The sequence below is a fragment of the Mastomys coucha genome, unplaced genomic scaffold, assembly GCF_008632895.1.
Source record: "Mastomys coucha isolate ucsf_1 unplaced genomic scaffold, UCSF_Mcou_1 pScaffold18, whole genome shotgun sequence".
NCBI lineage: Eukaryota > Metazoa > Chordata > Mammalia > Rodentia > Muridae > Mastomys > Mastomys coucha.
Genome location: NW_022196900.1, coordinates 80102034 through 80118905, shown reverse-complemented (window position 1 = coordinate 80118905; position 16872 = coordinate 80102034). Strand labels below are relative to the sequence as shown.

The 16872-nt window shown below is 44.3% G+C and overlaps 1 protein-coding gene and 1 non-coding gene across 3 annotated transcripts in view; one reads left to right on the top strand and one right to left on the bottom strand.

The window, feature by feature from the left end:
• Window positions 1-16872, bottom strand: part of Rhbdl2 (rhomboid like 2) — a 47658-nt gene that overhangs the window by 22907 nt on the left and 7879 nt on the right. The window lies entirely within an intron of this gene.
• Window positions 2826-2932, top strand: LOC116097212. Its single transcript, XR_004121273.1, has one exon. It is a non-coding gene; the product is annotated as a U6 spliceosomal RNA (small nuclear RNA).

Here is a 16872-nt window from a genome sequence, read left to right as displayed (position 1 = left end):
CTCTCTCTCTCTCTCTCTCTCTCTCTCTCTCCTACAAATCCTACAAATTATCCTCTGACTTCCAAAGGTTCATTGTAGTACACACTCATACTAAAAATAAAAGTAATCTAAACTTTTTTTAAAGCAGTCCAATGCTCACAGACCTTAGTGATGTAGTAAACTCTGTGTGTTCTTTTCTTTATCAAATCAACAAGAAGCCCTGAAACAGTTAGATAATTCAGTAGGTAAAGGCCTCTGCTACCATGCTGGATGACCTGAATTCCATCCTCTAGACCCACATCGTAGAACTGACTCTTAAGAGGTGTCTTCTGACTTCCACCTAACACACAGAAAATAAAGTGTTTTAAATGTAATTTACAGCTCAATGTGGTGTCGAATGCCTGAAACCCCATCAGTTGAGAGGCAGAGGCAAGAGGCCAAGGGCACCCTCAGCAGTATCAAGAGGTCCAAGCAAGTCTGGGCTACAAGAGACCTTATCTATACAAGTAAGTAACAGTAATTGAGTACATTCACTTAAATAAAAAAAATGCATATCTGTGAAGTTGGGCGAGCAAAGTTAAGACACAGTTTGGGGATAAAGCTGTACCTTGTTTGGCAAGGTGTTTGTGTAACACATGCAAGCCTTTGGGTTTGATCCCCAATACCATCTAAGCTAGGCATGGTTGCTCTTCATCCCTGCACCTGGATGGTAGCTGCAGGAGGAGAAGAAGGTCAAGCTCTTTCTCTGCTCCATAGCAAACTGGAGGTCAGCCTGAGATCCATGAGACCAGCCCCAAAACAAAAGTAAAGAAGTAGAGTTCCAGCTGTGTGTGGCAACGTGGCCTGTAGGTCTACCACTCAGCAGCCTGAGGTGGGAAAGGCGCTTGAGCCCAGGGGCGTGGCATCAGCTGGACCCACCTTAACCACAGAAAAGCTGCGTTCTTTATCAGCTGTACTGGCTGATACATGACTTGCCTCAAGCAAGTCATACACACTGAGCCCCAAATTACTTTTTTAAAACTATGGTCAATAACCTGAAACTTGGACTGGTAGGATGGCTCAGCATCAAGCCCAAAAATGTTAGATCAGTTCCTAGAACCAACATAGTAAAAGAGAGAATTGACCCCACCCCACCCCCAGCTGCCCACAAAATAAATTAATAAATGTAAAAGAGAAATTAGTGGCATGAAACTATTTTAACCCATTTTTTTTGGTTTTGTTTTTCAAGACAGGGTTTCTCCATATAACCCTGGCTAGCATGGAACTTGCTCTGTAGACCAGGCTGGCTTCAAACTCACAGAGATCTGCTCCCTTTTGCCTTTAGAGTGCTAGGATGAGAGGCATGCGCTACCACCACCCAGCTTTTATTTTAACCAAATTTTCAAGGTTTATTTATTTATTTAATGTATATGAGTGCTCTATCTGCATGTACACCTGCATGCTAGAAGAGGGCATCAGATCCCATTACAGATGGTTGTGAGCCACCACGTGGTTGCTGGGAATTGAACTCAGAACCTCTGGAAGAGCAGTCAGTTCTCTGAGCCATCTCTCCAGCCCTACTTTAACCATTTAAGCATACAACTTGGTGTTGTTGAGCATGCTTACAATGCTGTGCAATCCTAAGCACAATCTGGGATCTGGTTCCAAAAGGTTTTTGTCACCCTCCACAAATTAACAAGCCCATTAAGTAGTCACTGCCCCATATAGTCTCACACTAGTCTCTTGAATCCACCAATCTGCTTCTGTGAATGGACAATGTGTGGACAGTTTATGATTTTACCATGTTTTCAAGAGACATCTATGTTTTAGCATGAACTACAATTTTCTTTCTTGTGTGAATAAATATATTGCATTGTGCAGGTACCTCACGCTTGGGATACCCAGGCATCTGCTGATAGATAGGTTGTTTCCACTTTGCCCCTATTGTGAGTACGCTGCCAGGAACATCCCTGTACAGGGTTTTGTTTGAACACCTTGTCTTTAGTTCTTTGGTGCATCTAACCTATGTGCTGAGTGGAGGTAATTCTAGGCTTGACTTGTTACGTGGCCCTCAGAATCCATTCTGAAGAAATGATGAGAGAAGATGGGGGGATGATTTTGACTAATGTATACAAGACAGCTCAATGATATCTGGCACACAGTAATAATCATTCATTATTACTGGCAATAGATGGGTGTGAAGGTGTGTGGATGGATGGGTGGATGGATGGGTAGATGGATGGAAAGGTTGAACGCAGGGCCTAATTTCACAAGCATCAGATTGAATCCAACTTATTTCAAGATGGACTCTTTTTAAGCACGACTCCATGTTCCAATGGGTTACACTTGGTGAACTCAGGAAGAAAGCAAATTCTTTTACCTTTCTTTTCTGAAAGTAAAGTCTCTTTCCCACTCCAGCCGCTTCTACCTTCACACTCATGGATGAGCCAGAGTCAGACACCAAACTCACAGACGGAGTAGCTATTCCATTATCTTTTCTTTAACATCGATACATTTTTACATCTTCTAATTCTTGCCACTTTGAAAACAGCAGGATGGAAATTGAAAAAATACTGAGATTGGGGAGGGTGTGTGTATGTGGGGGGGTCTTGCTAGGTAGTCCAGGCTAGCCTTGAATTCACAATCCTTCTGCCTCAACTGCTTCTTAAAACTGACTGTAGTGGCTGGTTTTGTGTCAACTTGACACAAGCTGGAGTTATCACAGAAAAGGAGCCTCCCTTGAGGAAATGCCTCCATGAGATCCAGCTGTAAGGCATTTTCTCAATTAGTGATCAAGGGGAGAGGGACCTTGTGGGTGGTGCTATCCCTAGGCTGATAGTCTTGGATTCTATAAGAGAACAAGCTGAGTGCTCACTTCAGCAGCACATATACTAAAATTGGAACGATACAGAGAAGATTAGCATGGCCCCTAGGCAAGGATGACACGCAAATTTGTGAAGCGTTCCATATGAGAGAGAGAGAGAGAGAGAGAGAGAGAGAGAGAGCTGATCAAGCCAGCAAGTAACATCCCTCCATGGCCTCTGCATCAGCTCCTGCTTCCTGACCTGCTTGAGTTCCAGTCCTGACTTCCTTTATGATAAACAGCAATATGCAAGTAAGCTGAATAAACCCTTTCCTCCCCAACTTTCTTCTTGGTCATGATGTTTGTGCAGAAATAGAAACCCTGACTAAGACACTGACAAAACAGCAGCGGGGACTTGAGAGGAGCAGCTTTTCACCATAAATACTAATGCATTTAAATAAGCTCAGGGTTATGCACATGAGCATGTTGTGGGGTGGATCCCCAGCAATGCAAACAAAAAAGTTTAATTAGGACTTATTATCCTCCTAGGAAGCAGTCCCATTATAAATTTAATTACCATAGACGATCATTGTATGAGGGAATGAAATTTCACATTGGTGGCAATGCAACATTACATTTATAAAAGGAACCAGAAAAATAAGGATGGCGTGTGCTCTGATTCGATTCTCTGCCATCTTGACACAAGGTAGAGTGCCTGGGGAGAGGAACTTCAATAGAGAAGAGGCCTCCATAAGATTAGCTTGTGGGCAATCTGTGGGGCATTTTCTTGATTGGTGATTGACATGGGTAGGCCCCACCCACCGGAGTGTTGCCACTCCTGGGCAGGTGGTCCTGGGATGTATAAAAAAGCCAGTTTCCAGGAAAAGGCCAGTAAGTAGGTTTCTTTCATGGTCCGTGCTTCAGCCCTGCCTTGAGTTCTTGTCCTGACTTCCCGTAAGCTGAAAGAAACCCTTTCCTCCCCAGTTTGCTTTTAGTCATAGACTTTTATCACAGAAATAGAAAACTAAAATGTGTTCTTAGATTTTCTCTTCCAGCCTGGTCTACAGAGTGAGTTCCAGGACAGCCAGGGCTACACAGAGAAACCCTGCCTCGAAAGAACAAACAAACAAACAAACAAACAAAAAAGATTTTCTCTTCCTTCAGATTTCCAGAAGTTTTCAGTTTCCCCGCGTTAGCTATGTAAATGCCTGTACAAGTGCCCTGTGATAAAAAGATACCAGGGCCACGAGGAGGAGCCAAGACTGTGTACACACGTCTGCGATCTCCCCAGGCATTGCAGCAAGGACATCTGATGCTGCTTGGGGCTGGAACAACAGACCAGCCATCAGAAACCATCTGTTTTCACCTCTCTTCAGTGGCTATCCTCCCTACCTGTCTGCCTCTCCCTGATTCATCTTATCTCCATCACCCGAACCTGTGACACTCAACAGGTGTCCTTTCCAAATCTCTGCCACCCTCCAAATCCCCCTACTCCTTTTGATCTCTCCCACACCTGAATTTCTCAGTGCAGTCAGGGACCTTGGAAATCTTAGCAACCACATTGGCAACTGTAAAAAAGACTGAGCACCCCATACGCAGGGCAGTGTGGGAGGTGCAAGCTGAGGCAGCCTTTGGAAGGCCATCAGGTGGCCTCTTGGTGGTTTGGTGGATAAAGGAGTTTGCCACATAAGCCTGGCAACCTGAGTTCAACCCCTAGAACACACATAGAGGAGAGAGGAGAGCACTGACTACAGAGTTGTCCTCTGACCTCCACATGCTCGTCATGGCACGGGCACGGTGGTAACATAAGATTTTAAATATTAAAGTGTAAGCCAGGCCAAGTATGTGTGGTGGCACACACTTGGATTCCCAATACTCGGGAGTCAGGCAGATGGATCTCTGTGACTGTGAGGCCAGACTAGTCTATAGAGTTTTTGTCTTGTTTTGTCTTGTCTTGTCTTGTCTTATCTTGTTTTAAGCATTTCAAGAAGATACTTCTAGAATTCTACCCAGCAAAGGTGATTCCACAAAACTCTGTTCCAAGGATGTAGAATGCAGAACTATTTACAGTAATTAAGAGGCATAAGTAACCCAAATGTCCTTTCATGGGGATGCTGCCGTTTTTTTTCTTTTTTTTTTTTAAGGAATGAGTATGAGTTTCTGCCTGTGTATATCTATGTGCACCATAAATGTGACTGGTGCCCACAGAGGCCAGACAAAGGCCTCGGGTCCTCTGAGACTGGGTTACAGATGGTTGTGAGCCATTGTGTGGGTGCTGGGAAGTAAAGCTGGGTCCTCTGCAAGAGCAGCAGCCAGTGTTCTAACCATTGGGCCACTCTCCCCGTCCTGGATGTTGCGTTTTATGACAGTTCTAATTTTCGGTTGTTTTTGTTGGTGGTGGTTTTGGTTTTGGTTTTTGACAGAGTCTCCCTATGTAGCCCTGGCTGTCCTGGAACTCACACTGTAGACTAGGCTGGCCTTGAACTCAGGAGATCCACCTTCTCTCCTTCCCAAGGGCTGGGATTAAAGGCTTGTGTCACCATGCCAGGCTTTTAGGTTTTTTTTGTTTTATAGCATACATCATATTAATTTTTCCCTGTGTAGGGCCTCAGAAAGCAAGTCCAATCTAAAGTGGCTGATTTTGCCCTTGCTTGCTTGGGTGCAGGTTGTATATAGATTCTATGGGTCTGGACAGCTTGTAGAAGCACAGTTATTAATTAACTTTGGTTTTATGAGACAAAGTATCCTATAGCCCAGCATCTCCTGTTGCCATTAATTTGATATATATCCAAGGCTAGTCTTGAACTCCTGATCCTCTTACCTCTGCCTCCCAGATGCAAGGATTATAGGTACATGCCACCACAGCTGACTGGAAGCCCCTTTTAGATGAGCAACATATTTTCAGAGGCCAGACAAAACTCACCAAGGCCCTCAAGGCAAAGCAGATGGCAATGACCTCAACATGCTGTAGTCTCTTGGAGATACAAAAGCCCCCACAGCTATCCAGTTGCCTGTCGACTCCATGACTGTGTCACTCAAGTGGATATTTACTGCTCTGACTGTAGCATTAGTCACTAAGCAAAGATCACGAGGGTTCCTGGCTTTTCCTTTCATGTCAGCATGATACACCTCCTCTTTAAGAGCTTCTAGCTCTTTACCTGTGTTCTCCTGTATTTCTTTGAGGGTGCTATTTATGTCTTTCTTAAGGTCCTGTATCATCATCATGATAAGTGATTTTATATCTGAATCTTGCGTTTCCAGTGTAATGGTGTGTCCAGGACTTACTATGGTGGGAGAATTGGGTGTTGATGATGGCAAGTGACCTTGGTTTGTGTTGTTTATTTTCTTACGCTTGCCCCCCGCCATCTGGTTAACTCTAGTGCTACCTGCCCTTGCTAAATCTGACTGGAGCCTGTCCTTCCTGTGATCCTGGTTGTGTCAGAACTCCTCAGAGTCAAGCTGCCTCTGTGATCCTGTGATTCTGGGATCCTGGGATCCTGGGCTTGTTAGATCACCTGGAAGTGTGGCTTTCTCTGTGTGTTGTGGGACTGGCTGCGATGATACACCTCCTAATGGGCTGCCAGGTTCTGCTGCCTAATCTTTGTTGAAATGCCCACCCACCACACACACACACACACACACACACAAAGACCAAAGCCAGATAAGATGGCAGTGCTGTGAAATGTTCTCACCCTGCCTGCCCATGGGAACAACTGGGTAGGCAGTTAGGATGCCTCCAGCCTTTTGGTTTACAATGGAGCTGTTCTCCGGGGAACCTTCTGCCTCAGCCTTCTAAATAGGGAATTATAGGCACACATCAACAATCCCAGCTAGCAACATTCTTTAATAAAGATATAAACATGAGTAGTAACAGATGCCTGTAATCCCAGTTCTCTGGGGGCTGACAAGGAAGATTAAAAGTTACAAACATCCTGATCTACTGTCTCAAAAACAAAGAGCCAGCAAGATGGCTCCTTGGATAAACGCACTTTCAGGGCAAGCCTGTTAATGGGGGGTGGGGGGTGGTGGTTCCTGGAACACCTCTCTTAAAAGGGGGGGTGGGAGGGGTGGGGACTAAGCCAGATGTGGAGGCTGAGGCAGAAGGGCTGCAACTTCAGTGTCTAGGATCTGTACTAGTAAGACTGTCTTAAAGATCAAACAATGTTTTAAAAAAGACTTAAAATATGGAAAGCACTCTCTGCCTTGGAAAGTTTCCTGGGAAGGCAGGGCTCCACTTGTTTACCCAAAGCAGCTGCCTTAAAGATAAATAACTAACAGGGGCTGGAGAGGCAGCTCTGTGTTTAAGAGCACTGGCTGCTCTTCCAAGGGACTCAGGTTTGATTCCGAGCACCCACAGGGAGGCTCACAGCATCTGTAGCTCCAGTCTGGCACTGTCTTGTGTTCTCTAAGGGCAGAACCAGACACACAATATATTTGTGCAGGCAGAACACACACAATATGTATGTGCAGGCAGAACATACATGATATGTATGTGCAGGCAGAACACCCAGATACATAGAACAAAATAATAAAAGAAATAAGAACAACAACAACCAATCAGTAGGATTCCTCAGATAAATTACACCTGCTGCCAAACCTGAAGAACTCGGTTTAATCCTTGGGACCCAGAAGGTGGAAGGAGAGAACCAGTTCTGTAAATTGTTTTCTGACCTCCACACACACACTTGCCTACATCCCAAACAGACAAATAATACAAAAGGAAACAAAACTTTACTAAAAGATAAACAGAGACATATCTAAGTAACCAAGTGTTTCTTTTCTTCCTCGGAACCTCAGGTGGGGCTAACCACTAGCACTGTCAAGTATTAGCACCGCTGAGCATTAGCACTGCCGAGAATCTGCACTGCCGAGCATTAGCACTGCTTGCAACTGAGCATTAGCACTGCTGAGCATTATTGTGACTGAGTATTAGCACTGCTGAGCATTATTGCGACTGAGTATTAGCACTGCTGAGCATTATTGCGACTGAGTATTAGCACTGCTGAGCATTATTGCGACTGAGTATTAGCACTGCTGAACATTACTGCGGCTGAGCATTGTTAAACCTTAGTATTTATTACTTCTCAGACAATTTATTTCAGAAACAACTTTACCTCTGTGCTTTTAGACTCAAGTAGGGACTGAAATGGAATCACTTAAAACTTTCTGGCCATAATTTAAACTGTAACTTCAGGAGATATTATGAAAGGTAGTTGAGGAAGAAACTCCCTTGCTGACATCCAGGGTCTCTTATGAAACCCCTCCTTCTGTTTTCCTTTCTTTTGTCCCAGGGCTTCACGTAAATGAGTGCTCTCTCACTGAGCTATGTCTCCAGACATCTTTTTTTTTTTTAGATTTATTTATTATTATACACCCACTATACTGTACTGTACACTGTAGCTGTCTTCCGACACACCAGAAGAGGGAGTCAGATCTCATTACGGGTGGTTGTGAGCCACCAGGTAGTTACTGGGATCCGAACTCAGAACCTTCAGTAGAGCAGTCAGTGCTCTTACCCACTGAGCCATCTCACCAGCCCTCCAGACATCTTTTTTGATTAATGATTTTTAATTTTGTTGTTTGGGTTTTTTGAGATGGTCTCTCTATGTAGCTCTGGTTGTTCTGGAACTCCTTATGTAGACCAGGCTAGCCTCAAACTCTCAGAGATTTGCCTGCCTCTGCCTCCCAAGTGCTGGGATTAAAAGCACATACCACTACACCTGATCCTACTAATTTGTATTTTTTTAAAATTGCACTTATATTTTTTATTTAGTGTGTGTCTGTGTTTGAGTCTGTGTGTGTCTATGTCTGTGTGTGTACCTGTTTGTGTGTGAGGATGTGGACATGCTACAGTGTGCATGTGGAGGTTGGGGGAAAACCCTGAGAGTTGATCCTCTTTTTTCCACCTTGTTTTTGAGGCAGTGTGTCTTGTTTACCACTGTGCAGTGAACTCCAGCTTTCCAGGGGACTCTGCTGAGATTACAGACACCTACCAGCCACCTGGCTTTTCTTGGGTTCCAAGGATCTGAACTCAGCTGGTGAGGCTGTTACGGTGATCCACTTTACCTGCTGAACCATCTCCCTAGCTCTCCATCTCCCACTGAACCTGGGTTTGGCTCATCTGGCTGGCCACGATCGTCTGAGATTAACCTACCCCTTCCTAATGCTGGGATTACACACTGTCTCCACTGCACCCAGCTTTTTAATGTGTACAGCAAGCCCTTTACCGACTGTGCCATATCCCTAGCCCCTCATCTCCGTAATTTCTATGCTCGATGACACTCAAACTTCCAAAGCTCTTCCTATACCTAAGAGACACACAGAGTGGACCTATAAATATCAGACATCCAAAACATCACTGACTTTGACATTTCTACCCCACTCCATCCAAAACTTTTATTTGAGGCTGAAGAAAACCCACTACCACCACCAACAACAAAACAAACAAAAACAAACCTCCCTTTCTCAGGCCTCCTTTACGTTCTTCTTTCCTATCACTGGCCTTGCCGAAGCTGGTCCTGAACGCCCAATGTAGGCAGATATGGCCTTGAATATGAGATGCTGGGAATCAAACTCTGGGACTCTGTGTGTTACTTAAGCTTGCCACCAACTGAGATGTGCCCCCAGGAGATGTGTCCCCAGCCACTGTGAGTCTCTTCTGTTCCTCAAACAAGAAGCAAAGGCAATAATCACTGAAATCACAGAAAATACATAATACAAAAAAGTTTATCCGGCCAAACCAGCCTTTCAACTCACATTTGTTCACACAGGCACAGGCTACAGGCAATTGTCAATAAAATACCAAACTGTATGTGTTCAGTCTTTCAGTAAATTCCTTTAAAAACACTGGTCAATTGTCCACTCTCTTGGGGAATTCCAAATCTCTTCTTTTTTTTTTTTTAATAACATATTCATTTTTATTTTATGTACATTGGTGGTTTTGCCTGCCTGCATGTCTTTGTAACATCAGGTGCCCTGGAAATGGAGTTACAGACAAGTGTGAGCTGCCAAGGGGGTGCTGGAGATTGAACCTGAGCCCTCTGAAAGAGCAGCCAGTGCTCTTAACCACTGAGCCATTTCTCCAGTCCTGCAGATCTCTTCCTAGTGGGCATCAGGGACCACCTCCTATTACAGAAGCCAAGCATGCCTGATTTCTCCATTTCCCCTGACCTAGGTAGCTAGGGTTGAGGTGTATGAGGTGTAACCTAAATTTGGACAGTCAACTGCATTTACTTAAATTTATAATAACAAAACCAAAACCAAATAAAAAACCAATGCCTTACTTCTGACTGGCCTGATATTTGCTATAGAGACCAGGCTGGCTTTGATTTCACAGAACTCTGCCTGCCTCTGTTCTGCAATAGTTGAGATTAAAGTCATGCACCACCATGCTTGGGATGGAGGGAATCTTGAGGAATTATAGTCTGGCCCCACTTCCTGTCCATTTGACATTTCTGACTGAGGAATTGACCAGATGCCTCATGGCCATGCCTTCCCAGCCTCAGGTGGAATCCTTTCTTAAACTGTAAGCCAAAAAAGCCCTCCCTCTCTTAAAAAATATGAAAAGAGAGGAAGGATGTAAGGAAAAAGGAGAAAGCAAAAAGGTCAGGAAAGGAGGGATGGACTGAATCCACACATTGCCCAGTCTATGTCACTATGTTGATATCCTCTGCATACATACCACTGTTCTGCCATCATGGAGTTAACTAAGATCTGTAGAGCCACCACGCTGTGATGGCTGCCAGAGGGTCTAGGACAGCAATACTCCCAAGCATCTGTGTGTGTGTGTGTGTGTGTGTGTGTGACAGAGAGAGAGAGAGAGAGAGAGAGAGGTGTATGTATATGCATGTACATGTAGAGGCTAGAGTCAACATATGGTATATTTTATGGCTATTATTGTCATTATTATTATTATTGTTGCTATTAATTATTATTGCTAATAATTATTATCATCATTATTTAGAGTCTCAGCAATCTTGGTTGGCCAGTAAGCTCCAGGGATTCCTGGAGCTCTGACTCCCCAGCACTGGTATTACAGGTATGCACTCAGCTTTTAATGTGGGTTCTGGGGATCTGAACTCAAGTCTTCATGATTGTTCAACAACTACTTTGAGGATTGAGCCATCTCCCTGGCTGCTTTCTTGTTCTGTTTTGTGTTTTTGAGATGGGACCTCGAACTCACAGTGACCTTTCTAACTCAGCCTCCCAAGTACTGGGATTATAGGTATGAGCCCACTTTGTGAGCATCCTTGTAAAGTAAGGCACTCCCACCCCATCTCATGGATAAGGAAACTCGGTCTCCCACAACAACTTTATCAAGGTCCTATACCCAGTAAGGCTGGGAGAGAGCCTGGAACTTCTGACTCCAAACTTCCTGGATATTTCCCTTCCTCCATATTTTCTTTCTTTCTTTCTTTCCTTTTTAAAAATTTATTTTATGTGCAGGTGTTTTGGCTGCATCCATGTCTGTGTACTATGTGCATGCCTGATACCTGGGGCAGAAAGAAGAGGGTCTCAGATCTCCTGGAAGTGGAGTTATAGATGGTTTTGACCCACCATGTGAGTGCTAGGAAATGAATCCAGGTCCTTCAGAAGAGCAGCCAGTGCTCTTAGCCACTAAGCCACCTCTCCACCTCTCCAGTCCACACACACACACACACACACACTTTATCTCCTCCCTCACAGATTCAGTGCAAACTCAGGGAATTCTAAATGGAAGCTGATCTTCAGGTCATCATGCAGGCTAGGTTAGGACTGGAAATTCCCATCACTGCCATTGCTCCCACAGGGACAGCAAGTGGACACAAGCGCCCACACAAGAACAGGATTCACCTCTCTCTCAGAACTGAAAAGACTAAGTCAGGCTCACCTTCTCTTCTTTACCTAGTTCAGGAAGGTTGCACCCTTTGGACAGCTCTTCATTAATGGAAGATATCTTGGCCATCCGCTTATGTTGTTTCCTAACTGCAGTGAAACAAGTGGGTTTCAAACAGCTGAATTGTTTTTTTTTTTTTTTCCACTCAGTTGGTCCCACCCATTCATTAGTACCAGGCAAGTCCCTCCCTGGGGCTGAGTCCAGCCTTGATGTGGCCAGAGAGCCAAGCAGTCTGTACTGAGTGCACCCACTTGCCGCCCAGCTGGGCCTAGTGGGAGGTTTTTGGTGGTGTTGCTAGGCAACCTGGGTAATTGATGAGGCCAGGGATTGGGCTTCTGAGCCACAGAGATTAACAGCCTCCTTCATCACACTGTAAACCATCATTATGCCTTGGTCCAAAGACTGCAGCAATCTCTCTGTGGCCAGGGCCTGAAAGGATGCTTTTTCAGCTACTGAAATTAAGAACTGGTTTTTCAGTATTATAGGTTTGTGGTTGAGGCTGTTTTCTTTTTGCTCCATGTATGAGCACACAACTTGAAATAAATAGACAAAGGATTATTTTTAAAACAAAAAATGCCTTCACAAGCCCCAACTCTAAAAGTTTCCGTTCTGAAGGCGAAGCCCACTAGCCCTCCCTAGAGAGGGCAACTAAGGTAAAGGAGCTCTGCTTCCCCAGGCCTGTCCATGGCTCACTGTGCATTCAAAGCCTTGAACTTCTCCACCCTGGCTGTGGTTCAGACTTGGGAACCATAGCTTGGCTGGTGTGCCCAATAGTATGTTTGTATTACTTCTACTGAAAGACTATCATAATTCCTCCCTTATCCAGTCTTCAGAGTCCCTCCTACTCATGTTATTTTGGGAGATGCTCCCATTCACCCTGTGCTGAAGATAAAGCAAAGGGGGCATTAGTGTCTATATAGAAGAAATGTCTAGTAGATTTGCATGCATTCCAGGTGACTGCAAAGCCAGTTCCCTGGAGCCCTAGGCTATGCATTACATTGCTCCTCCAAGAGCTACTTAACATGTCATGTGGGTGCATGCGCCCCAGAAAATTAGTGACAGTGATAATAGCGCACACAGCCGAGCTGCACTCACATGGGTGATACGCACTGTGATCTTGGCGCCTGTGAGGCACAGGTGGGTGAGTCAATGGATGTTCAAAGCCAGCCAGACTTACATAGTGCATTCCAAGTCAGCCAGGACTGCATAGGGACTATGTCTCAGAAAAAAAGGTGAAGGGAGGGAGAGGCTATGGAGATGGTTCAGCAGTTAAGAGGACTGGCTGCTCTTACAGAAGAAAGGGGTTTGGATCTGAGCACCCACATGGTGCTCAGACCTATCTATAACCCAGTTTCAATACATGTGATGCTTCTTCTAACCTCTATAAACTCCTGTCATATATATATATATATATATATATATATATATATATATATATGACAGACACATACATGCATGCACACAAAATAAAAATAAATAATTTTTTGATGAATCTATGTGCATGAGTGTTTTACCTCCATGTGCTCACAGAGGTCTGATGAGGGCATAAGTTCTTCTATAAGCCATCATGTGGGTGCTGGGAAACAAACCGAGGTCCTCTAAGAAAGTTGCCCTTAATCACTGAGCTCCTAAATGAATCTTTCTTAAAAGTACCCACTGTTATAGAGAACACAGGATTCCATCCTGAACCTTGAACTATCTTCAATACATCATCATCCTTATTGATCGTAACTGAGCTTTCAAAGCTGTCTCATGTACACTGAGAAAGACAGTCCAGAATTTTTTCCAAAAATAGATAACACTATTTAAGTGATTTGACCTAGCTAGCATTCCAAAGGATAGGACTAAAGAAACCCTGACACCATGTCACTACTTTAAGAATGTAAAATCATTGCTTTTGTTAGAAATCTGTAGTCCGGTGATGGCACAATACCTTTGATCCCAGCACTTGAGAGGCATCTCTGAATTTGAGGCCAGCCTGGTCTACAGAGCAAGTTCTAAGACAGCCAGGCTACATAGAGAAACCCTGTCTTGAAAAGAGAAAGAAGGAAAGAAAGAAAGAAAGAAAGAAAGAAAGAAAGAAAGAAAGAAAGAAAGGAGGGAAGGAAGGAAGGAAGGAAGAAAGAAAGAGCCGGGCAGTGGTGGCGCACAACTTTAATCCCAGCTCTTGGGAGGCAGAGGCAGGTGGATTTCTGAGTTCAAAGCCAGCCTGGTTTACAGAGTGAGTTCCAAGACAGCCAGGGCTACACAGAGAAACCCTGTCTTGAACCCCGCCCCCCCAAAAAAAGGGAGAGAGAAAGAAAGGAAAAAAGAAAGTCTATAAGTGTTCTTCCAAACTATTTTCACTTCTGTGTATGTATGTGTATTAAAGTATCTGCTGGTACACACATGGAGCACACATGTGTTTGTTTGTGGAGACCAGAGGTCTATCCCCAGGAGCTGTCCAGGAGCTGTCCACCTTTGATTTTTTTTTTTTTTTTAAATTAGGGTCTTTCACTGAGACCTGGAATGCTTGATGGTAGATTAGACTGGCTGGCCAACTAGCACCAGGGATTTCCTGTCTGCCTCCTCAAGGCTAGGATTTTTTTCCACCACCACTCCTACTCCCACACCCTGTTCTTTAAAACAGGATCTCATGTAGACCATGCCCCCCTCTATGTAGCCAAGGATGATCTTGAACTCTGATCCTCCTGTCTCCACTTCCCAAATGCTGGAATTACAGGCATGCACCACCACACCCTACTGAGATGCCTTTCATGTATTTATTTATTTATATTTTGTTTTTTAAGGCTGAGACTTTCTATATAGCACTGGCTGACCTGGAAATAATGTTGTAGACTAGGCTGCCTGCCTAGAGGTCCTTCTGCCTTTGCCTCTGGAGTGCTGGGATTAAAATTGGGGACAACCACACCCAGCTTCTTTTTTTTTTAAATTATTTTCATTGCTAATTTGTTTATTTTTTTGTATTTATTTATTTTATATATGTGAGCACAATGTAGCTGACTTGAGAAACACCAGAAGAGGGCATTAAATCCCATTACAGATGGTTCTGAGCCACTATGTGGTTGCTAGGAATTGAACTCAGGACCTCTGGAAGAACAGTCAGTGCTCTTAACTACTCTCCAGCCCCCAGCTTCTCTCTTTAAGATTTATTTTTATTTTCAATATGTTTGTTTTTATTTTATGTGCACTGGTGTTTTGCCTGCATGTACGTCTGTGTGAGGATGTCAAATCTTGGAGTTACAGGCAGTTCTGAGCTCTCATGTGGGTGCTTGGAATCAAACCTGGGTCCTCTAGAAGAGCACTCAGTGCTTTTAACCTCTGAGGCATCTCTCCATTCCCTACGGATTTATTTTTATTTTTAACAGTGTGGTTGGAGTAGATATGTGCATGTGCAGTGTCTGAAGAAGGTCAGATGCACTGAAATTCCTGCAGCTAGAACTGCAGGAGGTGTGAGCTTCCCAATGCAGGTTCTGGGAACTGAACATGGGTGCTCCTAACTGGTGAGACCCTGGGAATGAGCATTTTAAATGGGTATCCAAAACAGAAAGAAAGAAAAGAAGGAAGAAAGGAGGAAGGAAGGAAGGAAGGAAGGAAGGGAGAACGGGAAGGAGGAAGGAAGAAAGAAAGGGAGAAAGAAAGGAAGAAAGCTAACAGCCCCAGACCTTAGCAAAACTGACTCTATGATAAAAATGCCAATCAGGCCATAAAACTCAGCATGCATACAGCACCATTGACCAAATGAAAACAAAGGCCTAATCCATCAAAGTCTATTAATTACCAAAAAGTCCCTAAATGTACTAACCTTGCTTTCTGGTTTCTTTAGTTCTGCTTCTGGCTAATTGTTCTTGTTAACCGAAATATGTCAATCCAGAATATGATTTTTATGCCTAAAAGCTCACCCTGAGAAAGACTCAGTGCTACATTGGGATCCTGAACACTAAGTGTAATCACTGACTGGCCAATAAAGACTTTCTGTTGGCTTAAATCCCTGTCCAAGCAGTCTTCCCTGGTGAATACCCTACAACAAAACCAAGGAGGGGACAGAAAAATAGAGACAGAGAGAGAAGAGGTAGAGACAGAAGCAGCTTCTGCCTTAGAGGTTTGTTTTCAGGCTTGGGAAAGTAGCTTAAAAGGTGAGGTATTCACTGATCTGGAACTCAGATGGGCATGGCAGTGCACATCTCTAATCCCAGCACCCAGGAGAGAGAGACAGAGAGACAGAGACAGAAAGAGAGAGAGAGAGAGACAGACAGACAGACAGACCAAGAGACAGACAAACACAGACAGAGACACAGAGAATCAGAAAGAGACAGAGAGAAAAACAGAAAGGAGAGGGGGGAGAGGAAAGGGGAGAAACAAAGAGGGGAGAGTGTAGAGAGGGAGGGGTTGGTGAAGGAAAAGAGAGAGGAAAGGGGAGAGAAGGGGAGAGAGGCAGAGGTGAGAAGGTGAAAAGGGAGGAAGAGGGAAAGAGATTGAGAGCCAGTATATATTTTTAACCACTCCTCCTGGGTATTCCTACATATACCACCATTCTCTGGTGACCACCAAAGCTCATGTGATGAGTGTGTGTTTTATCAAACAGTCCCTAGTTGCCTGGTGAGTGTTAGAGACTAGAAAGATATAGAAGAAGGAAGAAAAGAAATCAAAACAACCAAACAACAAAAGTCTGCTCTCCTATTCAGAAGGAAATAAAAAGTCCTAAGAATTGCCGCACCGCAGTATCCAGTGATTTAGATGAAAAGTGGGTCAGCCCAGGCACAGTGGGGCAAGCTATTCAGTTTCCAGAGCCTATTGTGGGACACTGAAGATGAGCACACTAGTTGCCATTCCTCCCACTAGGAGATGGAACTGGTTTTCTCTCTTCTTAAGTCATGGAGCCAACCCTGTGCCTGTTTTTAACCAATACCACATGGCAGAAGGAGTACTGGGAACTGTGAAGGCTGGGCTTTAAGAGATGTGTGTGTGTTGACTACCTCAGGCCACCATGCTCTGCAGAAGGCCATACTCTAGCATGGAGGCTGAGGCCATGTGAAGGAAAAAGGCACTGGACCAATAATGACACCCCTTGGTCTTCCTAGCCAAGAACACAACAATGGGATGGCATGAGTTGGCAGAGAAGAGAACAGAAAAAGTGTACAACCTCCCTAAATTCCTGGCCCACTGACTCATGACACTCAATTTTGGAGTTTCTTATGATACAGCATTAGGTAGCAACATACAGAGCCAGATTGTG